Here is a 15,002-nt window from a genome sequence, read left to right as displayed (position 1 = left end):
CTGAAACTTGACGCTGTCACCTTCTGAGGTGCCTGAGGTGTACATCCTGCAGAGTCAGCATACACAAAGTGTGCATGAGATTGGTATTTCTGGGACTGGCTGGTTCAGTGATGAAGAAGTTATTTAAGTGTTGCTGCATGTTGCGGACTGCATGTCATTTCTGCGGAAGTGGTCACAATTTCCTCTTTCTATCAAGTTGTGCTTCTGAAAATACATATGAACAGGTGAGATGCTTCCCTGTGGAGCCAGTCACATGAAAACGCAATGTATTGTGCATGCAATGTGGGTGTGTATGCACGTTTGGATGTGTGTGTAGAGACTTTCCTGAAAGCAAGCGCAACAATTGAGTAACTTCACTCATGTGAAATAGCTCTGTAATGGCTGTAAAGGGTAATTGAGGGCCCGCGTTATTAGCTGCAGTCAGAATGATCATGCAGCTTATTTACTTCACACAGCTGGAGTGCTACTGAACTTTTGACCCTGCGCCGGTCCGCTATGTCTCCTGCAAAATGCTCCGACGTATAGAGTTTCACCTGAGCTGGTTGACTGAAAGCCGAGGGTGGAGAGGAGAAGGGAAGGCTGAATTACACTCAAATGCCTGTGCTGTTGTTACAGTGATCAATAAGATGAAGGGGATGACATTACACCTGGTGAGGGAAGGCCAGAACAATGCGAAGCTTTCAATGGTCTTCAATTGGCTGATTAGGCTACACTGTTTCACTTTCCAAGTTCCATCCTTTAGCTTTCCTTCACTTCGATCGACAGAATATTTTTATTATCTAACACACGCCACCCTCTTCACTCCTCCGGCAGGTTGTACCAGGCAGATTATATTTCCCACTTTTACATGCATTTTTTGTGTCATTCTCAATATGCTGCCTGCTGTATGAACTGCTGGCTTTGACATCATGTTCCATCAGTATGATGTTTCCTCATGGAGAACAGTGGAGAGGAACATAAAACCGGTTTGATTGACTGATTGTAATGCTGGGCTGGAGTGCTGGGACTTGACATAGCACGGTAATCAGATCTACTTGTAATATGCATCTGCTCCCAAAAAAAACAACCAAATTGATCAAATGATCATTGTTCTATTGTTTATTAACCCTCAGATGATCAAAGGCAACCGGCATAATTTTGCCGAAAAGAGCCCAAATAAATGGCAGAGGCTGTTTTTGCCAAACCTAGTTCACTTAAAAAGAAAATCCACGTCTAGTTGCACAATCTATTTACATTTTTGTTGCCCAGTGCCAGTTTAACGCCATGCAGTTGAGGTTACATCAGGTAGAGTGGGAGAAGGTTTGATGTCGAACCTAGAAACTGGCATGGAGCAGTTGGGCTGAATGGCCTGTTTCCCTTATGTAATTTTTACTTCATTATTATAGACACTTGTGGCACAGAGGGAAACTATCCAGTCCATCCTGCCTGTCATGGCTTTTCGAAAAGGCTAACTAATTAATCTCACTTCCCTGCCTCTGACCCCATTTCCCTTTTTCTTCCCAAGGCACATTAACCCAATTATTTTTTGAAAGTTGTTGAATTTGCTTTAGTCATGATCTCCAACGTTGTACTCTAGATCGTAACAACACATTGGGTGAAATAAAAAGTTCCCCACCACTACGTAGTTTATTTGTGCCCTGAGCATATTATGCAGTTAGATTGAAAGAGGTACAGGTGAGCATAGGACCAGTACCCTATATATTTCAGGGTGAGGGCTTTGAACAGCATAAAGGAACTTTAAGGAGCTTGTGCTCCCAAGTGTTTGTAGAGTTTGGGTAGTTCCTGGATTGACTCCATCATCCTTGTCCCCAGCCTGGCCACACTGTCTAGTATTGTGTTCAGGATAATGGTGGGGCAGGATGTTGCACTGTCAGCATAAAATGCTAGGGGAGGTGAGGGTGTCATGGTAACCTCACTGGACTTGTAAACCCAGAACCAGACGAATGCTGTCACATGTTTAAATCCCGCTATGGCAGCTGGCAGACTTTAAAAAGAGGACTCTTGTGGTGCAGTGGTAGTGTCTCTGCCGCTGAACCAGGAGGCCTGGGGTCAACTTTCACCTGCCCCAGAGGTGTGTCCTACTATCCCTGGGCAGGTTGGGTGTTTAAAGAAAGCCCGGAATGGGAAAGATTGCAGTTTTTTGAATGAAGTGAATTTTGGGGAATCTGGGTGGAGAGGTTTGGACAAAAAGTGGATTTTAATGAACAGGAGAGTTTCTTGAAATTGACCCTGCTCAGCATCCTGATACTGGCAGAAACTTAACATTTGCACCAGGTATCATGGTGGAGCAGGGATAGGCCTGAGGAAATTATCCCTGAATTTTGAGAGTACTGACTCAAGTTCCTAACTTGTTGGCGTTTTATTTGCAAATGCCAGGGCTAGAAACAAAAGTCCATAGTTTTAACTTTAGTTTATTTACTTAGAAAATTTAATGTTGCCGCTAGAATGATGGGCAGGAAACTTTCACAAATTCTGCTGAGTATTTCTGCATTAGCTATCTCTAGTTAATTCAAAGATTTCTTGTTGAAGATGCCGGTGCTGCTTTTATTTCAGTGAAGAAAGCTGATAGGATGATCTTGTTGATATTTTTAAAGGTTACAAAGGTAGAAGTAAAGGAGAAGTCACCATTTGAGGGACTAATCCAAAATTCGGGGCTGTAGCCTAAGGCAAGCTAAATCCATCGCTTAATGTACAGAGAAATCTCACAGCAACATTACCTGCTCATATTGCAGCACATCTTCATTACCTTGTACGTCATGTGGCAGTCAGGAACTTTTGCCCCTTCATTCCCCAAACCACGACTCCTCACGCAACATTCACCCAATCAAAAGCTCGGCTGGCAATGTTGCTCTTTGAGGCTGGCATGCTCCTTTAAACCTTGTCAGTCAGTGGTTCATGTTCCTCTGTGGCCCTTGGGATCAGTCTGCTGAAAATAAAGAACTGTCATGTTTCAGTGATACAATCCCCCAGAATGTTCAAATAATTTTTAAAAATAGCTGCTTATTTATTTTGGGGGAATAATGCCACTAAACCTTGGAAAGCTGAAATGGCTGAAAAAAAAGCTGTAGAAACCTATGATTTCAAAGATAAATAATTTGTGCTTAATTTCACAGCCCTTCCTCATTGATTATTTCTTGAAAAAAAATCATGAAACACCATTCCATCTTTTCACCATACTGTGCTTTTCCAGCTGTTTATATTTCATTTTTTAACTGCAGTGGCTAGTTATATATTGAATTCTTCAAAATTTCCCAAGGAAAAGGTGTACATTAGATTGAGATAACGGACTCTCTGATGTTTAGCTCATGGGGTGTGTATACTGGGCTGAAATGATGTATTCACTGTTGTCTCCCATGTACAGAATGTGAGAATGCACTCTCCCAAGCTATCTATCTATATCTCACACTGTACAAAATTTTTGTTTCATATTAATCTACTAATTTAAGGAGGAAGGATAATGCAATTCTACAAGTAATGTCCCCCTTAGACATCATGTTTTACTTGTGTACTGTTGGACACAGAGTCATTTTTCTGAAGGTTAAATCGAGATTAGAGGTCCTACAAAGAGACACACAGTGAAGTTTATCTGTCTTCTTGTCCTGAGAGGTCACCTCTGCAGAATGGCTTTGGGAGGTTCCCAGTGGCAGGATTTGTGGTATTTGAATCAGGTTAACCTTTGAAAGCAGCAGCCCTCCACAATGTTCCTTATCCTCTGGGCCCTGTGATACATGTCTGCTAGTCTGCCCTTCACACCGAAATTACCCCAGGAGGATCCGAGGAAGCTGAACTAATTAGACAAATCTCTGGCGTTGATATCCATTGCATCACTTTATAAGCCATTAATTTCTGTGAGAAGGGAGAGAAAGGAAACACTTTAACTGATTGTGTGTTGGTGAACTTCAAGCGTAAACCAATATTTTCTGTTTACTGCAAGCAGCTTGTGGTGCCACTTAGCATATTGGTGTTTTAATAGAGTTAACTTTTTAAATATAAATATGTTTTGAAGCTATTAAAAGGGAATAATATAATAAAAGAATTTTTACTCCAAATAATTATTGTCTTATTTATATCACCACTCATGTTGTCATTACATTACCACTTCCAGCTGATAGTGCAATTTTGGCAATTTTACTGTTGCAAGAAAAGGTAGTTTTTGTATAAATTAGTGAACTGCTTTTAATTAAGTACACTTTTATTGAACTGCCACTTGCTGGCGCATGTAGATACACACACACATCAAACACTCTTCCTCTCTTTCAGTCACACAGGTAATATTCCTCTCTCTGTCACATTCTGGCTTCTGCACAGGATTGAGGCTCCATGCTGTGGTGCAGTCTTGTACTTAGACATTGCTCCACCATTCTTCATATGTCAGCCTGGGAACAGATTTTTGGAGTCAGGATTTCTCAGGTTGGCTGGCAGGACCCAAATGCAGAGGTCCCACTCCAATTCTGATGGGTCTCATTTTGCAGTTGGGGGCAGGGGTGATGTGTGACCCATAGAGGAAGGAAAGACAAATTTCACTTTGGCTGGTGTAGGGGTCTTAATCACCAATGTGTGAGTCACACAATAATTGATTAGACTTCAAATTATGACACTCCTATAGTCCTTTTTCGCCCTTCAAGAATTTTAAGTTCCCTGTTGGAAGAACAGTTTAAAGAAGCTATTAAATGATTAATATTTTGTGGGACTTGAATAGAAAGTTTTATATTAGATTATTCCAAATTTTAAAGATTTAAATGGATTCTGTGATGCAGTATTTTTTTCATTATGAAGTCTGTAAGCGTGTGAAGTGCATTACATTTCTAGCAGTTTGTTATTTTCATCTCCACATGGTTCCTAACATGCACAGAGACAGCAAAAACTGCAGAAGCTGGAGCCAGAATCAATACAGTACAGAGCTGGAGGAACATAGCAGGCCAGGCAGCATCAAAGGGGCAGGAAAGTTTGCGTTTCGGGCCTCGACCCTTCATCAGGGTCTCGGCCCAAAACATCAACTCTTCAGAGATAATGGGAACTGCAGATGCTGGAGAATCCAAGATAACAAAGTGTGGAGCTGGATGAACACAGCAGGCCAAGCAGAATCTCAGGAGCACAAAAGCTGACGTTTCAGGCCTAGACCCTTCATCAGAAAAGGGGGATGGGGAGAGGATTCTGAAATAAATAGAGAGAAAGGGGGAGGCAGACTGAAGATGGATTATAGGAGAAGATAGGTGGGGAGGAGAGTATGGGTGGTGAGGTAGGGAGGGGGTAGGTCAGTCCGGGGAGGACGGACAGGTCAAGGGGGTGGGATGAGGTTAGTAGGTAGGAAATGGAGGTGCGGCCTGAGGTGGGAGAAGGGAATAGGTGAGAGGAAGAACAGGTTAGGCAGGCTGGGACAAGCTGGACTGGTTTTGGGATGCAGTGGGGGGAGGGGAGATTTTGAAGCTTGTGAAGTCCACATTGATACCATTGGGCCGCAGGGTTCCCAAGCGGAATATGAGTTGCTGTTCCTGCAACCTTTGGGGGGCACCATTATGGCACTGCAGGAGGCCCAGGATGGACATGTCGTCTGAGGAATGGGAGGGGGCGTTGAAATGGTTCGCGACTGGGAGGTGCAGTTGTTTACTGCGAACCGAGCGTAGGTGTTCTGCAAAGCGGTCCCTAAGCCTCCGCTTGGTTTCCCCAATGTAGAGGAAGCCACACCGTGTACAGCGGATGCAGTATACCACATTGGCAGATGTGCAGGTGAAATCAACTCTTCGTCTTGTGCACTTCTGGTTGATATTGATAGAGGGAGGATGGAGAGTATTGAGCCCATCAGGTGATGGCACAGGGTGAGGTCTAGAGGGCCTAACAGCCTCTGAAACAATTAGAACAATGTCCAAGAGAACTGTGGTGAGGCTTCTAACAAGACAATCCCATCACTCATTTGTTCCCTATGGATGGTTGCGTTCTGCATCTGGTCTCAGCTGGCTTTTGCATGCTACTGGAATTTCCTGACTCTCACTCCCTGTCTGTGTCATGAACAATTCAGCACTTCAGTGAGTAAGTTATTGATCTGGATGGGGTGAGAAGAGGGAGCACTTCAGCCAAATTATATTCTCACAATCTAACACACATTGAAACAATCAAGAATATGCAGACATTTTTCTAAACTGAAGAGAGCACTGTAGTCATAGAGTCAGACAGTACAAAGACAGACCCTTCGGTATATTCTACAAAATTCTATATTCTGAGCAATCAGTTAGTTCCAGAAAGAAACTAGGGCTTTTATTTACTCATTTTATTTACAGAATGAAATCTTACGGGTACGTATCTGCTGACTCCACTTGACTCTGCCAGTTGGATCTTCATGTGTCCTTTTGAAAAAGCCCACACTTCCTTATTCATTCAAATGAACTAATTTTAAATATCATTGAGCCATGAATCCTCAAAAAAAATCCTCATTGTCATGAAGGTGCTTCCATGATATGATCAGGTGGAAAGCTTCATCCTCCACCTGTTTGGAATTAGCCTTGATTGACACAATGAACACACAAATTTTGCTCCCTTCCACTGCCCAGTCTAATTGTTTAACAAAATAGAGATTTTGGCCTGGGACTTTTAGGTGCTTATCAGTAAATCAGGTCAAATGTTGGGGCCAGTCAGAGTGTGGGTGATGTGTACTGGCAATTTTCACCCACTGATTTCTGTCACTGCACAGTTAGCAGCCATGCTTTCTCAGCTTGCTGGGTCATGAGCTCTCAAGTTCCCTCCCTAAGCCTGTTGGTGTCTTTACCTCTGTGTCTTCTTTAAGAGGCTTCTTAAAAATCTGCCTCCCCTATCCTAATATTGCCTTATGTGCATTGGTTTGATAACATTTCTGTGAATGTCTCGGGACAGTTTACAAACTTGAATTTGGTACATAAGTGCAATTTGTATTGTATTTCAGTTATTTTCCTCTTTTACATTAGATTCAAGACTCAACACACCTCCTCAAGTAACCCTTCATTTCCCAGAACCTCAAAGATGTTAACTTCCTTGCCTCCCTTTTTCTTTCCTTGTATCTTGCAATCTACAGGGTTTTAAAACCTAAGCTTGGTGTCAGCACGTTGATTCTGATGAGGCTGCATTGACTGATGTTAAGACAAAGGTCCCACTTTTTCAACCTCACCGTTTGTGTGATGACTCTCAGGCTAAGCACACCACAACTCCATTATAAATGCATCCACCACAACTCAACTCTCTCTCTAATGAAGGAGTAGCCCAATGTCCTTTGGTCTCATGCGACTTTACCTTTACTTTGACTGACAAACCTAGTCTTTAGTTTTAATTGAGTCTGCAGTGACAGTTCACCCACCTTTCAAAATATCTCATGTACAATTGTTTTGAGATGTTTGCCCTCTTTGCATTTCTTTGTCTTTTCCAGTTGTGGATCTTGGAATCTGATTTGACTGATATCTCCAAGGCATCTGTTCTGCATCAGGCCCTGAGAGCTGCAGCTCGAACCTTGGTCCCTATATCTATTTCCTCAGTCATTTACCAGCTGGTCAGTTTGTCAATACTCTGCGCAGGACTTGGGCAGGAGGCTGATGTAATATGTCGGAGGATGGAGAAACAGAATGCAAGCACAATCCCCTACTCAAACTCAACACTGCTTCATGCAACTGTACATTTGCGTAATTGTTTTGATGTAGTCACCCAGGCCAAGGACCTTCACAGCAGCATTACCAAACAAACTTTGACACCAAGACATGGGCTATGAGGAGCCGTAATCAAGAGCTTTCTGAAAGAGAGAGGTTTTAAACAGAGTGAGATGGGTAAGGGATAACAGAGTTTTGATGGCTGAAGGCACAGTTGGCAATGGTGGACCAGTTAAATTCAGGGATGCATGAAAGGCTACACTTGGTTGAGAGTGGAGATCTTGGGGGATTAGCTTGGAAGAGGTTGCGGTGATTTGGTGAGGCCATGGCTATGCAACGAAGAATGAGAAAGTTAAAATTGAGGTGTTGCCTGACTGCAAGCCAGTGTGGGCCATTAAAGTAGTTGTTGCCTTGGACACAGCAATGTTTCACATCAGATTTAACAGCACACTGAGAGGTGGCTGCTATTCTTTACAAAATGATCAAATAGTCTGGACAAACCTGATTAAATTCAGAATTCAGGTCGCACAGTCACAACGAGGGACAGTTCAAACACAAAAGGCCCCTCAGCTCCTTATCGGTCTCTGTGCTTTCACACAATTAAACAGTATCAGGCAGTGCCATTGGTCCTCATATGAAAGGCCGAGTTGTGTTGTGGTAAATATCAGAAGATAATGGGAATGGATGCATGGAGAAGGAAGACATAGAGTGGTTCCAGCAAGGTCAGTATAGAAGGGTCACTTGCCTTGCACATCAGAATGCTTTCAATTATTTCCTATCCATCAAGCTAAGCAAATGCTTCATTTCTGCCTGCCACTCCGATGGGTGACGGGTTTGGCCTGGCAATGGAGGGAGCAATAAATGGTTAATTTGTAAGCCTCTCCTGATAGGCCAGACCGTGTGAATGAATTATGAGGTGACAGGGAAAGCAAACACTGGATGCCTGTTTATTTCCTCTCTCTTTAGCAATTTTTCATCCCCTGTAAACAGTGCAAATCAATCTGCCCTGATTACACGGCCACCACCTGAACAGGGAATGCTGTTACCTTAATGATTTTTTTTTGCTGTTTTATTGATCTGCACTGGGGGAGAAATAATACTGTGTGAAGTCCAAGCTTCAACAGGCAACCCTGGGCTGGCTGTCACTTTGGTTTTGTTGTGCTGTCAATTTAGACAGGCATAGACCAGGCATCTCGTGGGTTCATGCTCACCAGTACGACAGTTGTATAAGGTAGAAACAGTGGCAGACTGATGGAAATTGTTGCTTTAATTCCACGTGGAATTTTTTTTTGTGTGTGTGCTGTTTCGCGACCAGGAATATCCGGTCGAAGAATGAAATTTGTGCAATAATCAAGAAACATTTAAAAACAAAATGTCCTGTTGCCTGATGCTGATTGCCCCAAGGTGGGGTTGGGAGTCGGGAACAACTGACCCCTCAGGGCAGTGTTGTCTTTTGCAAGCTCCAATTTCTAACGCAATCTTGGAACAAGGATTCGCTAGAGTACAAATGTGGCCCTTCAATTTTCTCTAGCGATCAATTTTTATTTCAAAAATGTACTTTATTTATAAAAATACCTTCATGTATACACATAGTCACTTAAGCAGTTTGGTTCTGTACAGTAGTATATGAAGAAGTGAGCATTGGAGTTTGATTCTATCCAGCAAACAAACCAAAGGCATTTCTTGTTAGAACAAGGCTATATTTTCATATATTTGAGGCACCAGGAGGGTCCAATAACTGAACAGGCTCCTATTTAACTTCAGCAGGAAGACCTTAGGTGGTGGTCTTTCCCCATTGCATCTTAGCAGCAGCTGCCCCAAACTCAGCACATAGTCCTGGACCTTGGAATATGCCGACACTCCTTGGACCTTGGAGTCTGCAACTCGGTTGAGGTCAACTTCTTCCTCTGGAAGATCAACAAGTTTCGGGCAAACCAAGGAGTGTCTTTCACCAAGTTGATGGTCCTCCAGGTGCAGTCGATGTTTGTCTCACCGTGCTTCCTGGAGAACAGGACTTGGAGCATAGAGTCCTGTGCAATCATTGTCTCAGAGCAAATGGGAATTGACAGGCCCATTACCCGAGATTTTCTAAAAGCTTTGTATCCATTTGGAACTAGATAACACAATTCAGCAACAGGGGCTGACATTTACAGGCAGTCCCTGGGGTGTGGAATGCCGAGTCCGTTCGCAAGTCAAAACACAATACAGGACCGTATATAGCAGCCTTTTGTAAAGACAGGAAATGTTCATATTTTGGATATTTAAAATTATATAGCCAGGACGGAATCGAGTTTGTCAGGACACTTGACAGGAACCGCTGTATATAGCTCCTCAATGTAATAAAGTACCCCAAACACTTCACAGGAACAAAATATGACAACCATGTCACATAAGGAACTAATACATTCTCTGACCAAAGGCTTCACCAGCTAAGGCATGTTTCAACAACCCCTTGGAGAGATGCGTGAAGAGGTTTGAGGAGGGAGCTCCAAGGCTTATGATGACTAATGGATTCACCAATTGTGGTGGAGGGGCTAAAATCAGGGGTGCACAACAGGTCAGAATTTAAGCCATGCATAGATTTGCCCTATCTATGTTGTCCATGGGCTCGACACCACTCCCTGCCAAAAGCCTGAGGTGAAATTAAGCCAGTATGTTAGCAGTCTTGGCGTCACAACTGATCCCAGAGAAGCTTCCAATCTCAAATTCCTGACATCACCAAGCCCACCTATTTGTGAATTTGCTTAACTTCACCCATTGTTTTCACTGATCTGTTCTGTGATCTACTTTCTTGTCCTTTCTTTTGTTCATTTCTGTGGGGTGTGGGCAGTGCTGGCATCCAGCTAATAATTGCATGTCCCTAGTTGCCCTTGAGAAGGTAGTGGTGAACTGTCTTCTTGAAGCACCGCAGTCCATTTGACCCACAATGCCACTAGGGTGGGAATTCCAGGATATTGACCCAGTGACAGTGAAGGAACTGATATATTTCCAAGTCAAGGTGGTGAGTGACTTGGAGGGGAACTTGGAGGTGGTGGTGTTCCCATGTATCTGCTACCCTTGTCCTTCCAGATGGACGTGGTCATGGATTTGGAAGATGCTGTCTGAGGATCTTGGGTGAATTTCAACTGTGTGTTTTAATTTCAACTGTGGTACTGAGCAGTGGTAATGGAAGAGTGGAAGCTTGTCGATGTAGTACCAATTAAGTGTGCGTGATTTCCCTTACAGATTAAAAATCTGTTTACCTCAGCCTTTGATATACTTAATGACTCAGCTTCTACAGTCCTCAGTAGTTTAAAAAAATTCCACGGATTCGACATTCTGGAGGGATAAAGCTATAGAGGGATTTTAATAAATAAATAAATTCATTTCAAATCAGACCCTTACAGCCTTTTGATAGAGGACAGTGTTCTCCATTGGTTTGAGTAAGGTTTAGAATTGAGTTGGAAAATTGAAAGGATAATATGAGGCTTCATACCGCCAGTCAGTACCGTCCGAGGGGCACATTATCTCAGTTTAGATACTGAGATTTCATTTCACGACAATTCCATTGAGTGAGCACTGTAACATGCTTCTGTGTCAAATTTATCGCAAAATGAAATTTTACCCTGCCCCTTGCCTATCATAATTAAACAACGAGTGTATTTTAGGAGCGAAAGTCTTACTTTATCAAGAACACTTACATCAGAACTACTGACCAATCTCGTCCAGAGATTGATCTGTCACTGGGGATGGAAATTGTCTACTCTCTGACACCATCATCTTGAATAGATTAATGGCTAGATAATTATGGCCTTGATCCACAAATTAATTGCAAAACCTTGGAAAACACCACCATATTCATATTTACAGAAAATAAATCAATTTCCTAGTTTGAAGATAAAGTATTGGACCATTAATAAATACTATTTATGAGCCATATGAAGTGATATATGGAGGTGTCTCTTGCTTTCTGTGAGAAAGATATGTTGGTATTGCTGTGGATTACAAAAAGAGCATGAACATGGGAGACCTTTGCAAGCTATTGGAGATTTGGTTTGTGTGCTGTATTACATGTTGTGCATAAACAAATGTGGAAATCCAGGCAAATGTCGTGATGTTCGTAATAAATGCATTATGAACGTAAGGATGCACAACAAGCAGTAAGCTAAAAATGCTTGTATTTTTATACAGGAGGAGATAACATTCTTTTCAAAAAATGCAGGAATTAAATATTTGCCCTGTTCACTTCCATGCTGAGCTAATCGATTTTCACATTAACACTTGGTCTATGCAATCTCCTTCTCTGAACATTTCCTCTTTGTCCCTTCTAAGCTCTACATATCTAGTCCCCTGGGCTGTTCTCGCTCCACGTATTCCAGGTTTGTTAAAATAAACAGCAAGTTGTATTCATAAAGCACTTTTACATAAAACCAAACTTCCCAAGGCATCTTTCAAGGGCATTATTGGATAAATCTTGACGTTGAGTCATTCAAGAAGATCTTAGGGCAGACCGCACAACCTTGGCCAAATAAGTTGATTTTAAGGAGTCGCTAGTAGGTGTAGAGATTTAACGCGTGAATTTTGGAACTTTGGCCCTAAATATTTGACAATGTAACTGCCGATGGAAGAGTGAATGCAATTAAACATTGCAAGATCCTATATTTGTAGACCTTTCAAGAAGCTGCATACTATTTATTTTTGATGTATTGCTGGACCAGTGGGCAATGTAGTTGGGCAAGTATAGTAGTTGAACATAAAAACTGCAAACTCCTTTGGCTGAGCTATCTACTGGTTTGTTGGAAAGGGCGAGGATGTAAAATAGCTGCAGTGGGCAGCTTGGGTTTTCAAATCTGTTGAAAAGAAGAGAAGGTTGGTGAACTGCATTTCTCTGAGACTCAACGAGATTGTGAAATAGAATGACAGATCGAACAATATTAATTTTAACACATGTGGAGGTAGTGTTTGATGGTGGTAGTGGAGCATTTTTGATGGCCGATTTGGAAATTGAATGGAGAAGAGTATCAAAAGGAACACCACATCGTAATACTGACACAACCAAAGAAGGACATAAGGATCAAAACCTGCTTAAGATTAGAGAGGAGAAGTGATGGGCATCTTTTTCTAACAACTATTTTGAATCTGGATGTGAGTTTGCTCGCTGAGCTGGAAGGTTAGTTTTCAGACGTTTCGTCACTTTGTTTTATTTGAAAAGATATACTTTATTCATAAGATGTACAAAAAATAAAACATATTTATACATCTACCCAGTCATGCAAGCCGCTCCAGGTTACCTGGGGGTACGTACACCAACTAAAAGGAAGAAAAACAAAACAAAGAAGAAAAAAAAACAAAGCAAAGAAAATACCCCGGCAGTCGGCACCCCGCACAGTCCCAGTTGGCCCCTGACCAGTTGGGGAAGGCGCCAGCTGGGCTCAGTTACCAGATAGGGGCCTTTTTTCCATTCTGGACAAGGGGTTTCATACGGTGGTCTTTCCCCACCGCGCCTTGGCGGCGGCTGCCCCAAGCTTTAGCGCGTCCCTCAGCGCATAGTCCTGGACCTTGGAGTGCGCCAGTCTGCAACACTCGGTCGGGGTCAGTTCTTTCAGCTGGCAGACCAGCAAGTTGCGGGCAGACCAAAGAGCGTCTTTCACCGCATTGATGGCCCTCCAGGCGCAGTCGATGTTGGTCTCGGTGTGTGTCCCGGGAAACAGCCCGTAGAGCACGGAGTCCTGCGTCACGGAGCTGCTCGGGATGAACCTTGACAAATACCACTGCATCCCTCTCCAGACCTCCTGCGCATAGGCACACTCCAGAAGGAGGTGATCGACAGTCTCGTCCCCCCCACAGCCACCTCGAGGGCGGCGTGCGGTGGCGCAGAGATTCCGGGCATGCGTAAAGGATCTCACTGGCAGAGCCCCTCTCACCGCCAGCCAAGCAATGTCCTTGTGCTTGTTTGAAAGTTCTGGCGATGAGGCATTCTGCCAAATGACTTTGGCAGTCTGCGCGGGGAACCACACAACAGGATCCACCCTCTCCTTTTCCCAAAGGGTCTCAAGGATACTATGTGCTGACCACTGCCTGACGGCCTTGTGGTCAAAGGTGTTTCCCTTCAAAAATTTCTCCACGAAGGACAGGTGGTACGGATGGTCCAACTACTCGGAGCGTTCCGCGGCAATGAGGCCAGGCCCATCCTTCGCAACACCGGGGACAGGTAGAACCTCAGTAAGTAGTGACACTTGGTGTTTGCATACTGGGGATCTACACACAGCTTGATGCAGCCGCACTCAAAGGTAGCCATCAGGGCGAGGGTGGCGTTCGGTATGCCCTTTCCCCCATTTTCCAGGTCTTTTTACATGGTGTCCCTGTGGACCCGGTCCATCCTCGACCCCCAAATGAAGTAGAAGATGGCCCGGGTGACTGCAGCGGCACAGGTCCAGGGAAGAGGCCAGGCCTGCGCCACATACAACAGTACCGAAAGCCCCTCGCACCTGACAGCCAGGTTCTTAACCGCGATGGACGGGGACCGGAGCGTCCACCTGCCCAGCTTCTTCTTCAGTTTGGTGATACGCTCTCCCTAGTCTTAGTGCACGCCCCAGCTCCACCGAACCAAACACCCAGCACCTTCAGGTAGTCTGTCCTGACGGTGAAGGGGATGAAGGGGCGGTCGTCCCAGTTCCTGAAGAACATGACCTCGCTCTTACCCCTATTGACTTTGGCACCCCAGGCCAGTTCAAACTGGCCGCAGACGTCCAACAGCCTACTCACCGACCGACGATCGGTGCAGAAGACGGCAACGTCGTCCATGTACAGGGAGGTCTCGACCTGAAGGCCTCCGCTGCCTGGGATAGTCATGCCCTTCAGGCTCATGTCCTTCCTGATGGATGCGGCGAAGGGCTCCACACAGCACATGAACAAGGCAGGAAAGAGCAGGCAGCCCTGCCTGACTCCAGATCTGACGGGAAAACTGTCCGATTCCCACCCGTTGATCGAGACTGCGCTAATGATGTTGGTGTAGAGCAGCCAGATCCAATTGCGGATGCCCTCCTCGAACCCCAGTTTGGAGAGGACGTCCCTCATGTAAGCATGAGAGACCCTGTCAAAGGCCTTCTCCTGGTCCAGGCTGACGAGGCAGGTGGCCCCCGCCTGTCCTGCATGTAGGCAATTGTATCCCTGATGAGCACGAGGCTCTCAGCGATCTTCCTGCCCGGCACAGCACAGGTTTGGTCAGGGTGAATCACCGACTCCAGGACAGACCTGACCCGATTCCGGTTGACTATGACCTTGGTCAGGATTTTGTAGTCCATGTTCAATAGTGAAATGGGATGCCAATTCTTAATTTCTTCCCTCTCCCCCAAGAGGTCCGAGTAGTCTGGCAGTCATTTCGGAAATGTCTGTGATGTAGCGGGGAGTGGTTCTGGT

The 15,002-nt window shown here is 44.3% G+C and overlaps 1 protein-coding gene across 7 annotated transcripts in view; it reads left to right on the top strand.

Moving 5' to 3' along the window:
- The window catches only part of plxna4 (plexin A4), a 658,721-nt gene that overhangs the window by 275,616 nt on the left and 368,103 nt on the right, over positions 1-15,002 (top strand). The gene's annotated exons all lie outside the window — the stretch shown is intronic.

Source organism: Stegostoma tigrinum, chromosome 25 (genome assembly GCF_030684315.1).
Source record: "Stegostoma tigrinum isolate sSteTig4 chromosome 25, sSteTig4.hap1, whole genome shotgun sequence".
Classification (NCBI taxonomy): domain Eukaryota; kingdom Metazoa; phylum Chordata; class Chondrichthyes; order Orectolobiformes; family Stegostomatidae; genus Stegostoma; species Stegostoma tigrinum.
This window is presented reverse-complemented; position numbering and strand designations above follow the sequence as displayed.